At 44.6% G+C, this 15086-nt stretch overlaps 1 long non-coding RNA gene across 1 annotated transcript; it reads left to right on the top strand.

Annotated features, from left to right (window-relative positions):
• Positions 1-2157: 2157 nt before the first annotated feature.
• Positions 2158-14787, top strand: LOC127629679 (uncharacterized). The gene is made up of 4 exons (XR_007968795.1): positions 2158-2254; positions 13122-13234; positions 14172-14400; positions 14518-14787. It is a non-coding gene; the product is annotated as an uncharacterized LOC127629679 (long non-coding RNA).
• The last annotated feature ends 299 nt before the right edge of the window (positions 14788-15086 follow it).

The following is a 15086-nucleotide window of genomic DNA, read 5'->3' as shown; positions in this document are numbered from 1 at the left end:
AAATATTCATACCTGGCACCAAATATCATGCCATGGTCGAAATCATTGAGATCATATTTTTTCCCCATTATGATGATTTATGCAAACATTAACTCAAGTTCCTGACCCATATCTGCATCATTTTATGCATTGTACTGCTGCCACACGATTGGCTGATATGATAATCACAAATAAGTAGGTGTGCAGGTGTATCTAATAAAGTGGTCAGTGAGTGTATATAAATCTGGATCTATTTTAAGATTATTTGGTTAAAACAGTGGCGGCTGGTGATAATTATTTTGGGAGGGGGGGGCGCTTTTTTTGTGGGTGAAAATAAATACATAGCAGTACCAAAAAGCATGTTGACTACTTGAACATAAATTTTGCTCTCCTTTCTTTCTGGCCAGCAAATTTCTCAATGACTCTCTGATTAAAGTCAGTCATCTCAGTAACAAGTCTCTTTTCCATGGAGAGCATTGCCAGTGCATTCAGCCTCTCCTGGGTCATGGTGTTTCTGAGAAAAGTTTTTATTCTTTTCAAGGTTGAGAAGCACCTCTCAGCTTCAGCCGTGGTCATGGGTGTGGTAATGAGAACTTTTAGGAGAGTTACAGTTTAGGAAAAGACTTCTCCATAAACAGCTGGAATAGGTCCACAGCACCACGGCAGGCTTTGAATTCTTCCTTGCTGTAGATGAGACTGTGCTCTGTCTTCAGCTTGCTTCCACTGAGCATCGGGTACGCTTTCATTGTGCTGCTCAATGCATCTTCAGGAAAGGTATCCAAACCTGTCCCCCTGCAACAAGGTGGCACAGACAAGGTGGTCTGTGAAGGGGAAACACTCCCTAGTGTGTCCCAGGATCACAGACCTATAGAGATAATTATATATATATATATATATATATGTAAATGTAAGGTAGTAACCTGGAGTAGGCCACTAGTTGTCACAGTTGCAATGACTTTCAAAATAAAAATAGAGCCATTTGAGTTTTTGTCCCATACAAGACAGTAGTTTTTGGTGGCTTCATATTTCATTTGATCATTTATTTTTATGTTGCCAATTTATAAATTTTGGGATGCTGTTGTATAATATTAAAATTATGATTTTTGTAAGGATTTATACCAAACAAAAAATGTTTTCTTGAGTCTGTAGAATATGATATGTGGGAAGGACATCTCTGCAGCACAACAATAATGTAAAATGGTATTTAGACTCATTTCTATAACAAACTCAACTCTGCTGCAATCCTTTCATGCTCTTCTGGTCTGAGCGCCCGGCGCCTCTTTAATGGCCAAGAACCACTGCTTTCCTCACCAATGGAATGGAGAGAGAGTTTCCTATTTTTTCTTCCAGTGAACGCCTTGTGAAAGGTTTTTTTTGTAAATCAATGACAGAGTTTGGTTTAACTGCTGCCATTATCTCTGCGAAAGTGATCAGCCTAGCAAGGTTTTAGCGGAGTCGCCTGCACACTCGCAGTAGTGGCCAAGAGCATAAAGTTGAATGACAGGTGACGAGAACCAATCAGATTGGATAAAATAACATGTATCCAATTCTGATTCGCCAGAGACGCAGCGACCTGCGCCCGGAGGAGAATCTTTAAGAAACCAATTAGAGACCAGCTTCAGGTCACATGCTGCCTGAAAATTTAAGGACTCAGATAGACATCATTTGTCCGGCGTCCCTCGTCCATGAAACTGCATGAAACATATTGAAAAACATAGAAAATAGTTAACTGATTAAAGCCAGTTTTTATTAAATGCTGAGGCTCTTACTACCAGCCTGCACATCGTATGAGTAAACAATTTTATTTTTTTATTTTTATTTCATTTTTATATCATTTTTGTATTCATGTATATTTCTGGAATTTTGATGGGGGCGGCGCCCCAGCGCCCTCTATTGACAAGCCGCCACTGATTAAAAATTAACATATTGCCATTATTGATTAAGTACAACAATCAGTGTTCAAAACAATGTTCTTGCCTCCCTCTGATTCATTTTGGTAAGCCTATAAAAAATGATTTGTATTTTGAGCTGTCAGGTCGGATTTGGCACGAAATCTCTGGCTTATGTCATTCCTCTTTGCGTCATGTCCGTAAACACAGGAAAGAAGTACCAGCTGTCACGTGTTCCGGCTGAGGACATTGTTTATTTCAGTTCAGTAGTACTCACACAGTTCAGTACTGGATCACTGCAGTCTGGATGGATATTTATCTGTTATCATTTTGGCAGAGTTGTTTACCTGCTATGATGCTTGGAATTGGATTCAATATGTTGTCTGGTAGGGGTAATGCTGTTATGAATTGAACATTTCTGTAATAACTGGTCGTGATCCGTCTAAAATATTGAGATATAACCTAGTACTACTCGAGTAGACATTTGAGAAGTCCAGTGTCTTGAGACATTCCTAAGTTCTCATTTATGATTTTTCTTTCCTACAAAAACGTTTGTCCTTTGGGTATCTGTGGTTGGAATGTATGTCACAGCTTTATATTTGTCATGATGCTATGACGCATGCTTGACTTGGTCTGGGTGAGCCCTCTTGGCTGATGGTGATTTAACAAAGACCTCCAGGAAGAATTCTCACCAGCCATGACCGTGGCTCATGAACAAAGACTTGGAAGACATTTTTTGGTATAACTTAACATCATCTTTCCTGTGTGGTGCTTGGATGGTTCTGCAAAAATCTCCAACTGCGTCACACAAAAATGCTGATTTTCAACAAACACCACTGTTAGATGACTAATAATTAGAGATTCATTCAACATGGGTTAATGTTTAAAATTTTGCAATATGCTCAATTTTATGTCTAATATTAAAACCCATTACAACTAAGCCACCTCATTGGTACAAATATTAAACCAATCGGCAGTGATTGTTTGGTATTAGAGGTATAAGTTTAGTCTGAGCTGAATGTGGGCTTGATGCCGTTTTCCTGGATCAATTCCACACCCCCTCCGATCCCATTCTGAACCGCTCACAACATTAACCAGGCACACCAGATCACAACACTACAACACTGACAAATGCCAGTTACCACAAGAACTGTTCCACAAGAGCTTTGTATCAGAGTGCCAGAGGCAGCCTGTTCAACTCCTGGGAATATATCATTTGCTCTTTTACAGCTTTTCACTTTCTCTCATGCTTTTTGTTCTCAAGTGTTTTTTCTCTGAAATCTGCTGATTCCCATGAATGAAATAATAGTCCATTACGGGGCTCTGTTGAGCAGCGCGGTTAATGATATTGTGTATGTTATATTTCACTCATGAATCTGTGAATGCATCTAAAGTGTGTTACACACATAGAGTATTTAATATTTGGACGGAACATGTTCATCTGGATTTCATTATAATATGTCCCATTACATCACAACTCTGCATAGCAGTTCTAGTTTGGATGAATCAGAAGTTTCCTCTAATAAGAATCACTATTTAGAGTGAGAAAAATAGAAGCAGAACATTACCTAAAGACACAGTGAAAAAAATGCTGTTCCTGATGGCTGCAAATTAAGATCAAATGGATCAGCTCAACATATACTTTTATTATAATATAATATACTATAATTATGATTATAATTTATTTTATTAATATTCTTCAATTATTTTACACATACAAACACACAATTTCAGTTAGGATTCTGTCATAGAAGGCCTATGTAGGCAACGAGACAGCTCAAAAGGTTTTGGAACAGACCCTTTTGAAACTCTACTGCAAACTGATGCTACAAAGTACTTTTTTTTAGTCTAGTCTACATAAGTAGTTAATACTATATTAAATGTAAAAGTATTTAATATAATTCTTCTCATGATGTGACCAGTTATATTTAACATTGCTGGAATGGTGTTGGGGCATGATGTGGGAAATGGCCTTTGTCTGTTTCTTCACCGCCAAGAACTGCTGGGTGAAGATAGGTAGATCCCCACGAACCACCCACCCTCCGGCACGCTCACTGACTTCCGTCCGAGCTCGAGATGAGAGCGGCTCCCTCACGGCCAGTCTGTTTACTCCGTCGAGCCCCCCGGGCTGGATGATGAATTCACTGCTGCATTGGAGAGCATTCCGGAATCTGACGCGGACGACTCAACTGGACTGCCGCCTTCGGGTCGGCACGCCCAGTCTGAGGCTGACGGCAATATGGCCGAAATGCTTGCCCGGGCCGCGGTCAGCATGGGGTTGGACTGGAACCCTCCATCCTCCCCGCAGCTTTCACAGCTAGATGATTGGTTCCTCGGGTCCAGGTGGCACTCACAGCCACGCCCCCCCCTGCTCCATCCCGCTGCGAAGCCTCGCCAGGTACGTCAAAAATGATCGTCCCTTTAGTGCTCTTCACACGGAGCTTGGATGCATGGATTTCACTTCCCAACCCGTCGCACTGGCTGGCTAAGACCATCTAACTCGGCTACGTGATTCAGTGTCAGTACATCGTTGATAGTACATCGTATCAGATACATCGTAGTTCGTTGGTGCCATCGCCTTGGCCTATCACACCCAGGCCGTGCCCGCCACCTTGCAGGTTCGGGCACACTCGATGAGAAGTGTGGCATCCTCGTGGGCACTAGCCAATGGCACCTCCCTAGCAGACATTTGCAGAGCAGCCGGCTGGGCAACACACAATATCTTTAAAAGATTTTACAATCTCAGAGTTGACTTGTCACATTTCGTGTTCTCTCAGGTCCAAGCACGTAGAACTCGGGAATGCAGAATGTCTGACCGGGTGTTCCGCTTGCACATAGCGCCTTTTCCCTCCACTGAGGTGATCGCTTGCACTCTTTTCCCCCAGGAGTGTCCACTAAATTCGCACTCCCTGGATGTTCTTCCTCCCTAGCCATCTGGTCTGCGAATTCAGTGGGCACTACGAGTACTAAAATAAATCTGTACTGGAATAGGTGCTCCACAGAATAGGCCCTTGTAGATGAATCCCCCTGTGTGTATTTTCCGTGGTGCGGTCCCCCTACTGGCGGACCCGCATCTCCCTTGGGCAGTCCCCACTGCCCCTCGGTCGCTGTGTCTGTAGCAACTCCTCCCTTGCAGATGTGATGTATTTCGCCATTCTTTACCTCCGCCCAGCCTGGGAAGGTGGTGGACTCCATGGGGTCATTTCCCCTGAAAGAATAGGAGTTGGAAAAGAACACCTTCCCCTATGCCTGTAATAGCGTTAAGATGGCCCCAGCCATTTTTATTCCTTTAGAAAAGGCGTGGCTGGTGCAGCCTGCTCCCATGCTTGGCATGTCACATTGTTCCCCCCTCTGGGATGCCGGAAACCTAAAAAGTTTATGATGATTTTTATGGGGCATTGGGTAAGGGTACGTGCAGTCTGACGCAGCCTGTTGCTTTGGCACTGTGGCAGGGCGGAGGGCGGGTCCGGGTTGTGATCCTACACACCCGGTCCGTATTAGGCCAATCAAGCCTCTGAGGCATAAAGGTCGACTGCAGAGGATCGTGCGGGAGAGAGAGATCGTTAACGGACATGTCCGTCATGTGTGTGTTTGTGTGTTCTTTTAAGTTTATCATTAAACTATTATTTATATTGAAAAGCCGGTTCTCTCCTCCTCCTTGCCCATCCTTTAACAGTGTTACACTGGTGCCGAAGCCCGGGAAGGAGGAGGGATGCCCGTCGTGGAGTACTCGACATTGCCGTCCACCCAGGGGAGCGCCGCTGCCATCCATCGGGGCAGGAAGTAGACCGACCGTCCGGACGCGGTGAACGGCCGCCGTCCACGAGGCGAGTGGGGACTGGACTCCCCAACCGCCTGGAGTGATGGAGCCACTGCCAGGGGTGGAGGAGAGCCCTGCCATCCCCAGAAACACAGTGGGGTCAGAGCAAGACCGCCATCCGCGAGGGGTGGAGGGAAGTGTTCCCCGACCGCCTGGAGTGGTAGGGCCGCTGCCAGGGGCGGAGGAGTGTCCCCACGAGTCGCCGAGAATGCGGAAGGGCGTTCTGACCACCGGAGGTCATGAGTCTGACTCCGGTCCGCCCGGGGAGAAGTGGCTGTCGTCCGCCTGAGAGGGTGGAGGAGTGCTCGAGGACCACGCGACGGTGTATCGGAGAACCGGCATGTAAGAGTTTTTTTTTTCTCATCTCTCTCTCCTCTCCCTCTCTCACTGCTGCTCTGCGTTGGCCTTTTCCCTCTTTTAAATTTTACAGTGTTTTTTTGGGGGTACTACACTGTTACAGGAAGTACCCCCCCAGTTTAATTATTTCTATTTCCCTCCCCTTGTCCCCTCCCTCGTCCAGGTAGACGGGGATGACCTGCCGGCAGACGGGGCTTGGGGCACGCCCTCCCCCAGGGAATGGGGGGGTGTACGTCATGCTGGGGGCTCCCCAGCCTGAGAGAACGAGGGAGGAATGCGGCAGGGCGGAGGGCGGGGCCGGGTCGTGATCCTACACATACAGTCCGTATTAGGCTAATCAAGCCTCTGAGGTATAAAGGTCGACTGCAGAGGATCGTGCGGGAGAGAGAGATCGTTAACGGACATGTCCGTCATGTGTGTGTTTATGTTGTCTTTTAAGTTTATCATTAAAACTATTATTTATATCGTCAAGCCGGTTCTCGCCTCCTCCTTGCCCATCATTAACTGTGTTACAGGCACACAACTGCCTGCCCGCACCTGCGTCATCAGCTCACATACACGGTTCAGCGCATGCCATGATTGAATAGGGACCCCTAGTGTCGCTTCACTCGACACAACGTTGAAGTGAGTGACAGACTGGGAACGTCTAGGTTACTCTTGTAACCTCCGTTCCCTGATGGAGGGAACAAGAAATTGTGTCCCCCGGCCACAACGCTGAACCGAGCCACTGCAATGGACAAACCTTATTCTCGGCTCCTCAGTGCAAAACCTGAATTAACAGATGCATGATTCCCTCCCTTTATAAACATATGTCCAGGGGAGGGACATGCAAATTCTGTCTGCCAAATTCTCATTGGCCTTTTCTCAAGTTCAGAGGTAACCGAGGCCTTCAAGAAAGTCCCCTAGTGTCTCTTCACTCAACACAATGTCTCGTTCCCTCCATCAGCGGCCCTACCGCTCCAGGTGGTCGGGGAGTTGCTTCCCTCCTCCCCTCGCAGACAGCGGTCTGCTCTTGACACCTCCACATTTCTGGGGGACGGCAGGGCACTCCTCCGCCCCTGGCAGCGGCTTCATTGCACCAGGCGGTAACCATTCCCCGCATCCAGGCGTTAGGGCTACTCCGTCCCACGCAGATGGTAGCGGCGCTCCCCTGGGTGGATGGCAGTGCCGAGGACTCTGCAACGGGAATCCCTTCTCCTTCCCGGGTTTCAGCACCAATGTAAGGAGGATAATGGGAAAGGAGGATGTGAGAACCAGCTTAACAATATAAATAATATTTTAATGATCAACTTAACCAAAAACACACAAACATAACCACACACTGGGCAGCTGCCTGTAATTCTCTCTCTCTCTCCAACTGTCGTCACCAGCTGCCTTTATCCCTTCCACGCCCCATCATGCTGATTGGGGACCAGGTGTGTGTCGTTCCAGCCTGGCCCCGCCCTCCTCCGCTCTACAGTGACGTCACACAGATGAATACATCAGCACATGACTGTCTCTACATCAAGATATCAACGCTTACTTTTACATCATCGCACCCTTGGCCTACTTACTGGTGCTCAGTCAGAAATGTGAAGAGGAGAGAACAAAACAGATGGGCTTGGATGCATTTTTGCACCCATCTGTGCTGTATTTAATTGTTGGTCTATGTAAACATGTACTGGGCAGATGACTGACTGTTCTGTTTGTTGCATTGTAAGAGCTGTACAAGCTCAACATTTTTAAAACTGCTCGATTCCATGCTGCCACTGGCTGAGAGCACTGCGTGTCATCCAGAGAGTGGAAGATGTGAGATGTCGTACCAGTGCTTTGGCCTCTGTTGAAGAATCTCAGCATCTGGAAAGAGAGACTGAAGCTTAACAAACTACCTGATTGGATCACCACAGGTTATAATGTGTGCATGTTATGTTTCACAGTGCATTGTATTATGATTTTGAGTATATTTAGAGTCTATTTAGCTAGGCTCTAAAAGTACGTGCTAGTCATTTTATTTTGACAGTGCCGGGCTGCCGCTACCAAAAATACTTCAGGGCCAGACATGCGCAGTAACATTCTAATTCCTTTGTTATTCTTACATTCTTGAAATGGTCTTTAGCTGTGTAATCAAAGGGTTGCACGATGTTAGCCATTCATAACAGTGGCTGTTTAAAAGAGATGCTGAGGCCAAAACTAAGCTTTTCAGACAGAGGGCCAGAGACAGGGTAGAAAATGATCATATATTATTAAATGACATCTGTTTTGGAGCAAAAAAGCTTCACTAACATAATAAGTGGACCTCAGGTAAAACATTTTATAAAAAAAAGAGTACGTCATGACCCCTTTAAATAATTTTTAAGTTCGTTTTTGGGTTTACAGCATTCCATCGTCATGGCAACGAAGTTGTAAAACTGGATATAACTTTACACAGAAAAGGATAAGCGATTTAATCACACTAAATTCATGTTAAAATGCATAATGTTTACGTCTTGTGGCTATTTTGCATGTCATTTTTTTTATTTGAATGAATGAATGAATGAAAAACTTTATTTCGAACATGTAAAAATAATACAATAATACAAATAATAATACAAAAATTATAATAATACAATAAACAAGAAACAAAACAATATTAACAAAACAATATTAACATATACATGTCCGAAAAGGAGTAGGAAGAAGCATAAGCTTATTTAATCTATTCTTTTGAAAAAGCGAGTATTTTTAACATGTACAGATTGGCCCCATTCATTTCCATTGTAAGTGCCTCACTGTTACCCAGATGTTTGCCTTTTTTTCTTTTTCTTAAGAAAAAAAGGGACGAGTCAAGATTAATATTTGTGATAATTGACATTATGCCACAAATGATTGAGCTTTACTTGTATTGAACCTGGAATATTCCTTTAAAATATGTCTGCTCTTATGAAAATTGAGAGTTCATGGAAAACTTGTGGTAAATTTGCCATTGATAATTTTTATATGTAAATGAGCTTTGCGGCAAACTTACAGAAAATTGTCCATTGTTGCCAAAGGTTTGCTGGAGGTTCACCACTGGCAGCTAAGAGCTGCAAACTTCTGGCAAACATTTGCAGTGAATCAAAAGCTCCTTTGCTTGTGAAAATAACGAGCTGCAAAGTTGCTGCAAGTTTGTGGCTAGTTTCGATTTTTTTGTAAGGGTAGAACTTTAGTAATTTAAGTCCATCTTGAAATGCAATACCTTGAAGCTGTTGTAATTTTGAAGCAATTCCAATGTAACTTAAGCAAACTGCATGTGAATACAGACACATTTTATAAAAACATCCCTCTCCCACACAAGGCAGTGCTTAATGTCAGATATGTTTCAAAACCAAATTAATTTAGGGCATACAGCTCCTATCAAAGCTTCATCTCTGTGCCAGGAGTTTGATCTCCACCGTCTTAGCTGCAACATTACGTGTGCCATGTAACTGTTTCACAGAATGGCTTTTATGTTGTTTTCCTGGCTCGATCTGTGGAATAAGCTATCCGAGAGGTTCTTTGCCTGTTACCCTGAAAAAAAAGCACACAATGTTGGAGAAGAAGCCTATAGTGTCTCATGTGTGTGCTGCACAAACCATGTACAACAAGATGAAGTTGTCAAGAATGGACTGTGATGAGCCATATTTTTCATATAATATTCAGGCACGAGCTCCTTGAGGAGCAATTATGAGTTTTTGAAGTGTGACCCTGGTAAAGGATAGACAATGTAAAGCAGAGCCCTCCTGTGGTTCCTGTTGGCCTGTGCAGCTCTCTGGGGCTATACAATGTATTTATCTGTATGAGGCATTCATACAGATTATCCTTGTGATGTATTTTGGACCCTCAAACATTACATCTTTTCTTCACAAACTCAAACGTCACCACCGACCAAAGCCTTGTATTTCTTTAAATTCTGATGTGCTTGATTTGTAGTGGTAAGGCAAGCATCATTATTATCATACTAAGAATTAAACTTCAGTATGTAACTCTATAGCTCAAATCATGTGGCTTGTTGAGGGGAGGTGTGCTATTACTTTTCAAAGAGATCAGACTAACGATTTTCACCTGGTGGCCAATTAAACCAGTGAACAAACTTACATTGAAGGAGGGACCTGACCCGAACCACATCTAGAGTGGGCTCTTATGATTAGTAAATCACAACCTAGAACACCCTAGCAACCAAATAATGTGAGTTTGAGTACCATTTAAGCTAAATGTTTAATTAAAATGATCCAAAATGTGTAAAAATAATATCAAATCATATTATGCCGAGTTACTTGTAATAGTGATACGACGATACCAGAAGTCTTTTTTTTTTTATTCCTATTCAGTCAGTTAAGATCAGTCAACATGGACACACTGATGTGCAGTTATAATTGAGCTGTTGCAAACTTAGCTACATCTGTACGATCACGTTAACTTACAGACATTTTCCAAGAGCATGTGATGCGATTTATTTCAATTTATTTTATTGTTGTTTGTTTTGATTAATCAGTCTACAGAATCCAGAATCGGTCTGTCTTCGCTGGCCAAAGGTGGTCAGCGCAGACCACAACGATCTGCCCAGGTCTGTCGGTCCTTGGCGAGTCCCATCCAATTGTGTCCCAGATCTTGTCGTAGCGAGTCGCGCCATCGTGTTGCAGGGCGCCCGCGTGGCCGCTTGATGTCGATCGGCAACCAGACGGTGACTTCGCGTGTCCATCTTTCGTCCGTCCGCCGCATCAGGTGCCCAGCCCAGCGCTTCTTGGCCTTGTTGGCCAGGTCCACCGCGTTGGCCACCCTGGTCATGGCCCGCAGCTGCTCGTTGCGGACGTGGTCGATCCTTTTAACCCCGACCATGTGGCGCTCCATTGCGTGTTCAGTCACGGCCAGCTTTTGTCGGTCGGCCGGCGTCGTTGCCCAGGTCTCGGCTCCGTAGAGCATGGCCGGCAGGACGGTGCTGTTGAATAGGGCGGCCCTGATGTCCGGGTCGATGGCTCTGTTAGTGGCCGTCTCGGCAATTGAGCCAAAGCTGACCCAGGCGGCTCGGCGTCGTCGTGCCAGTTCTCGACCAATCTTGTGGTCGGTAGTCAGCTCCTGGCCCAAGTAGATGTATCTATCGACTTGCTGGAGCTGGTGCTGGCCGACATGAAGTGTAGTGTCGGCCACCTGGTCGTTGCGCATCCACTTGGTTTTGGCCAGATTGATTTTGAGGCCGCACCGAGCGCCAGCCTGGTTGAGCTGGTCGAGCCGCTGCTGTACATCGACTGCCGAGCAGCCTATCAGCACGATGTCGTCGGCAAAGCGCAGGTGATTGAGCCAGCGGCCGTTGATCTTGATGCCGACCTCGTCCCAGTTGAGCTGCCGGAAAATTTGCTCGAGGCAGGCGGTGAAAAGCTTGGGCGAGATGGTGTCGCCCTGCTTGACCCCGCGGCCGACCTCGATGTTAAGCGGCCGGTCGAACAGGGTGATGGTAGTGGCGCAGTTGCTGTTCAGCTCCTGCAGCAGGGCCACATGCTCGTCCCCGATGCCTTGTTGTTGGAGAGCCACTGACAGGCCGCGTCTCTTCCCTGGCACCCAAGATGACCGTCTTGCCGTCGTCGCGGCGCACGTGCAGCTGCTCCCGGCACTTGGTCTCGCACAGCCCGAGCACGTTGCAGCGGATGCTGTTCAAGCCTTCCAGGATGGCAGCCAGGTTGGCCTCATTCGACACAGTCCTGGCGTTGAAGGTAGCAATGTTGAGCGCCATGGTGTTGGTAGTCTGGTCCTGTGGTCAGTATGGCGGCCTGGTACCTGAGATTCTTAGCAGCCTCTCGTCCCTGGCCGGATCGCTCCGCCGCCGTAGAACGGGCGCAGGGGCGTGCAGGGTACTGAGGCCCTTGTTTGTCGTTGTCATTGCAGTTGGGTTCAGACCTCGGCTTGCAAGGCCACTAGGTCTGTGCCCTCGTCCTTAGCCAGGTGTCTGTCATCTTCTCAGCATGGTTGAACCTGCCAGGAATTGCTTCCCGCTGTACATCGACGACAGACTCCTGTTTCACCCCCCCACCACGGTGAGGCGGACGAATAGGACTTGGGGGGGCATCAGTCTACAAAAGCAATCAAATCTACTCAAATACTCCATACTGAAAGCCATTCATTCATCTGCCCAAAGGTATTACTGTCAACATTCTTTTGTCTGTATAGCCCATTTTATACACCCATCTTTGCAGTAGTATCAGTGTCATCGTATCTTATAATATCAGAGTATAATCGGATCATATTATGGCTGCATATAGTGTGTTAGCGCATTAGTACCACTAATGTATTATGTAAATGTAGCAGTAGGCGGATGCCCCGCTTGATATCTACCACAGGAGTGGATAGTTATTTAGTTCTGCTCCATGGGGGTATAAATAAGCCATATGTTTGCCACCTGGGAGTGCGTCACCATCATCATGTTACTGCGTTTCTGACGTAGCCATGGGTGCTTGAGAGGGAAGAGCTGTTAGGCTATATTTAAGGCTAGCTTTGGTGAGCATCAAATGGGGTGATATGGATTATCTGTTTAGTGGGCTGTGGAAATATCCTGTGAGGCATTTGGACTGTCCATATCCACTTGGAAGATTTATCGTCCGCATTTGTGTACGAGGCATCCATTCGTTTCAGGTATGCTCTCTCTCTCTCTCTATCTCTCTCACTCTGAATTGGCTGTTCGCTGAGTTACGGTTATGTATTTTCTCTTCTAGGTTTTCTTTTAGTTGAGATCAGGGTGCTTCTGTATGTCTAGAAATGTCATAAACTCCCGGCGTTCTTTCTGTCTCGGAGTATGTGTGTGTGTGTGTGTGCACGCGTGTGTCAGCGTTGAGTAGTGCACTGAGCCTGAGGCCTCAGCTGACGACCTACGGGCCGAGAGGGAGCAGAAGAACTCGGGTTGGATGATTCATTTCCAGCTCGAACTGCTAGGGTTTTCCTTTTGTTTTATTTATTTGTTATGATTGTCATACTTCTGTGTGATTCCCACATACATGGCTTCTTCTTCATCATGTGAAGTCATTTGAGTATGTGGAGTGTATTGTGTATGTGCAGGTAGATGTGAGCTGTTTGCATCCATATCATTGATTTTGTTTTTGTCTCTTCCATTGCAGAATTGGGGCAGTAAGAGTAGAGAGGCAGGACCCTCTTCCCCACACCCTCCTGGTGGCGGTTCTTCTCACTGATTGCTGTGCTCTATATCGAGGTCCAGGGTGCCTTGTGTGGTGTGAGTACACGAGTAGATGCTGTGCTTCTTTGTAGGGAGATTAAAGTGACACCTTTGGTGGGTGATTTTCAGCTGCCGGCCCCAAATTCTGCCAGATTTTCTTGAGTTGTGTGTGTGTGTTTCTTTTCTTTTTTGTGTTTGTTAACATTCTTTAGAGTCCAGACATGATGGCTGGTTGAGATTTTAATGCTCTGCTGTCTATTAAATGAATAATTGTTTTTGTATTTCTTGGCTCACGTCATGCCTTTCCTAATCCAGACGAACCTGTGAGCCTTGGTGTCTCTAGTAAGGGCCATTCCCCAAGTAATAGCCCCCGAGTGGCGTAATCGGACCATTGAGGTGTGGTGTCATTGTCGCACTTGTAATACTGTTTTCCCATTCACATTCCATCTCTTCATTATTTTTTCCCTTTTATTTATTTTAGCATTAATGTTTTGTTTTTTTTTGTCCTTTTTTTATTCGCCACATAAACATGACAAATTCCACATTTTCTACTGCATATTACTTTAAATAATCATAGCTTCTTTTACTTATCTCAGGTGAATTTGACTAATATAATGAGGCATGAAGTAATTGATAACACATTTTAATGTCACATTAGTTCATGTTTAACATTTAGTCTAGAGCTTCCTCAAATTTAAATGTACCTCTAAAATGCCTCCCCCAGCGGTGTGGCAAGTGTCTTAATGCTCTCAAATAGTATGTCATTGCTCAGCTATTTCAAACTTGTTTTTGCCTCTGAACAAAGATCTTCTCCTTGAATGTGCTGCAGCCTTAAGTGTCCAAATACATTGTATTTCAAACTTATGTCTGGATAATCTTTGTGAAATCAGAATGGGTTATTGGTCAGTACTCTTTTACAATGGACTATTATTAAGCAGCTCTATGCTTTGCCAAAATTATTTCTCTTTGTCACTCTCTCTCTTCTCGCTTCCAGACTGGTGCTCTCACCCCAGGCCTTTTGGCAAAACAGAAATAGATGAAAGTCTGATTCGGTCAGACAGAAACCAGTCGTCGCTCCTGCATGATAACAACATGAGTAATCTAGAAGGCATCGACCGTGTGGTGTCCGGCCAAGAGAATTATGTCAACAGCACAAACGCCAGGCTTATCTGCAGCAAAAGTCTGTCCACGTGGCCGTACAAGTGTCTGGACCTTGAGCCCAGGTACTGAACACACGTTTTACATCAAAGCTGAGGCCACAGTGTCAGCACTCTCTTTCTAATTCGCTCCAACTCAGTCATGCTTTGCAGAGCGTTGACAACATTATGTTTATGTCACAGGAATGTGGAGAGACTTACTGGCCAGACACAAGCTGTCAACAAGCAAAACTTGCATACATATTCTGCTGATTTCTGATAAGAAAGCATTGTTGGCTGCTTCTATGACACAAAATCCCTTTTTTATTAAATCTATAACTCACTGATCAATATAATTCATGGTGGTGATTGCATGAAATAGGTATATAGAGGGTCAGGATAAACATAAAAATGGTAGTTCACCAAAAAAAAAAAAAAAAAACTATTTGACCTATTACTCACCATCATGCCTTTCCAAACCAGTACACTGCAAAAAAAAACATTATATATATATATATATATATATATATATATATATATATATATATGTTTTTTTTTTTTACTATTCTCTGGTAAAAATATCAAAACAAATCTTTTCAGACAAATCTAACAAAATGTGGGGTTAAAAGAAAAAACTATTATTTGTCAATGGGCTTATGTCATTTTTCTCCCCAAGTAAATTTATCTTGTTTCAAGAATGTTAAGATGTTGTTACTGGAAAACAAGAATAAATAAATACATGTAAGACAATTATATATATATTTTTTTTTTGC

Source organism: Xyrauchen texanus, chromosome 36 (genome assembly GCF_025860055.1).
Source record: "Xyrauchen texanus isolate HMW12.3.18 chromosome 36, RBS_HiC_50CHRs, whole genome shotgun sequence".
In the NCBI taxonomy this organism is placed as follows: Eukaryota; Metazoa; Chordata; class Actinopteri; order Cypriniformes; family Catostomidae; genus Xyrauchen; species Xyrauchen texanus.
The sequence above is the reverse complement of the archived record's forward strand: the minus strand, read 5'-3'. Positions and strand labels throughout refer to the sequence as shown.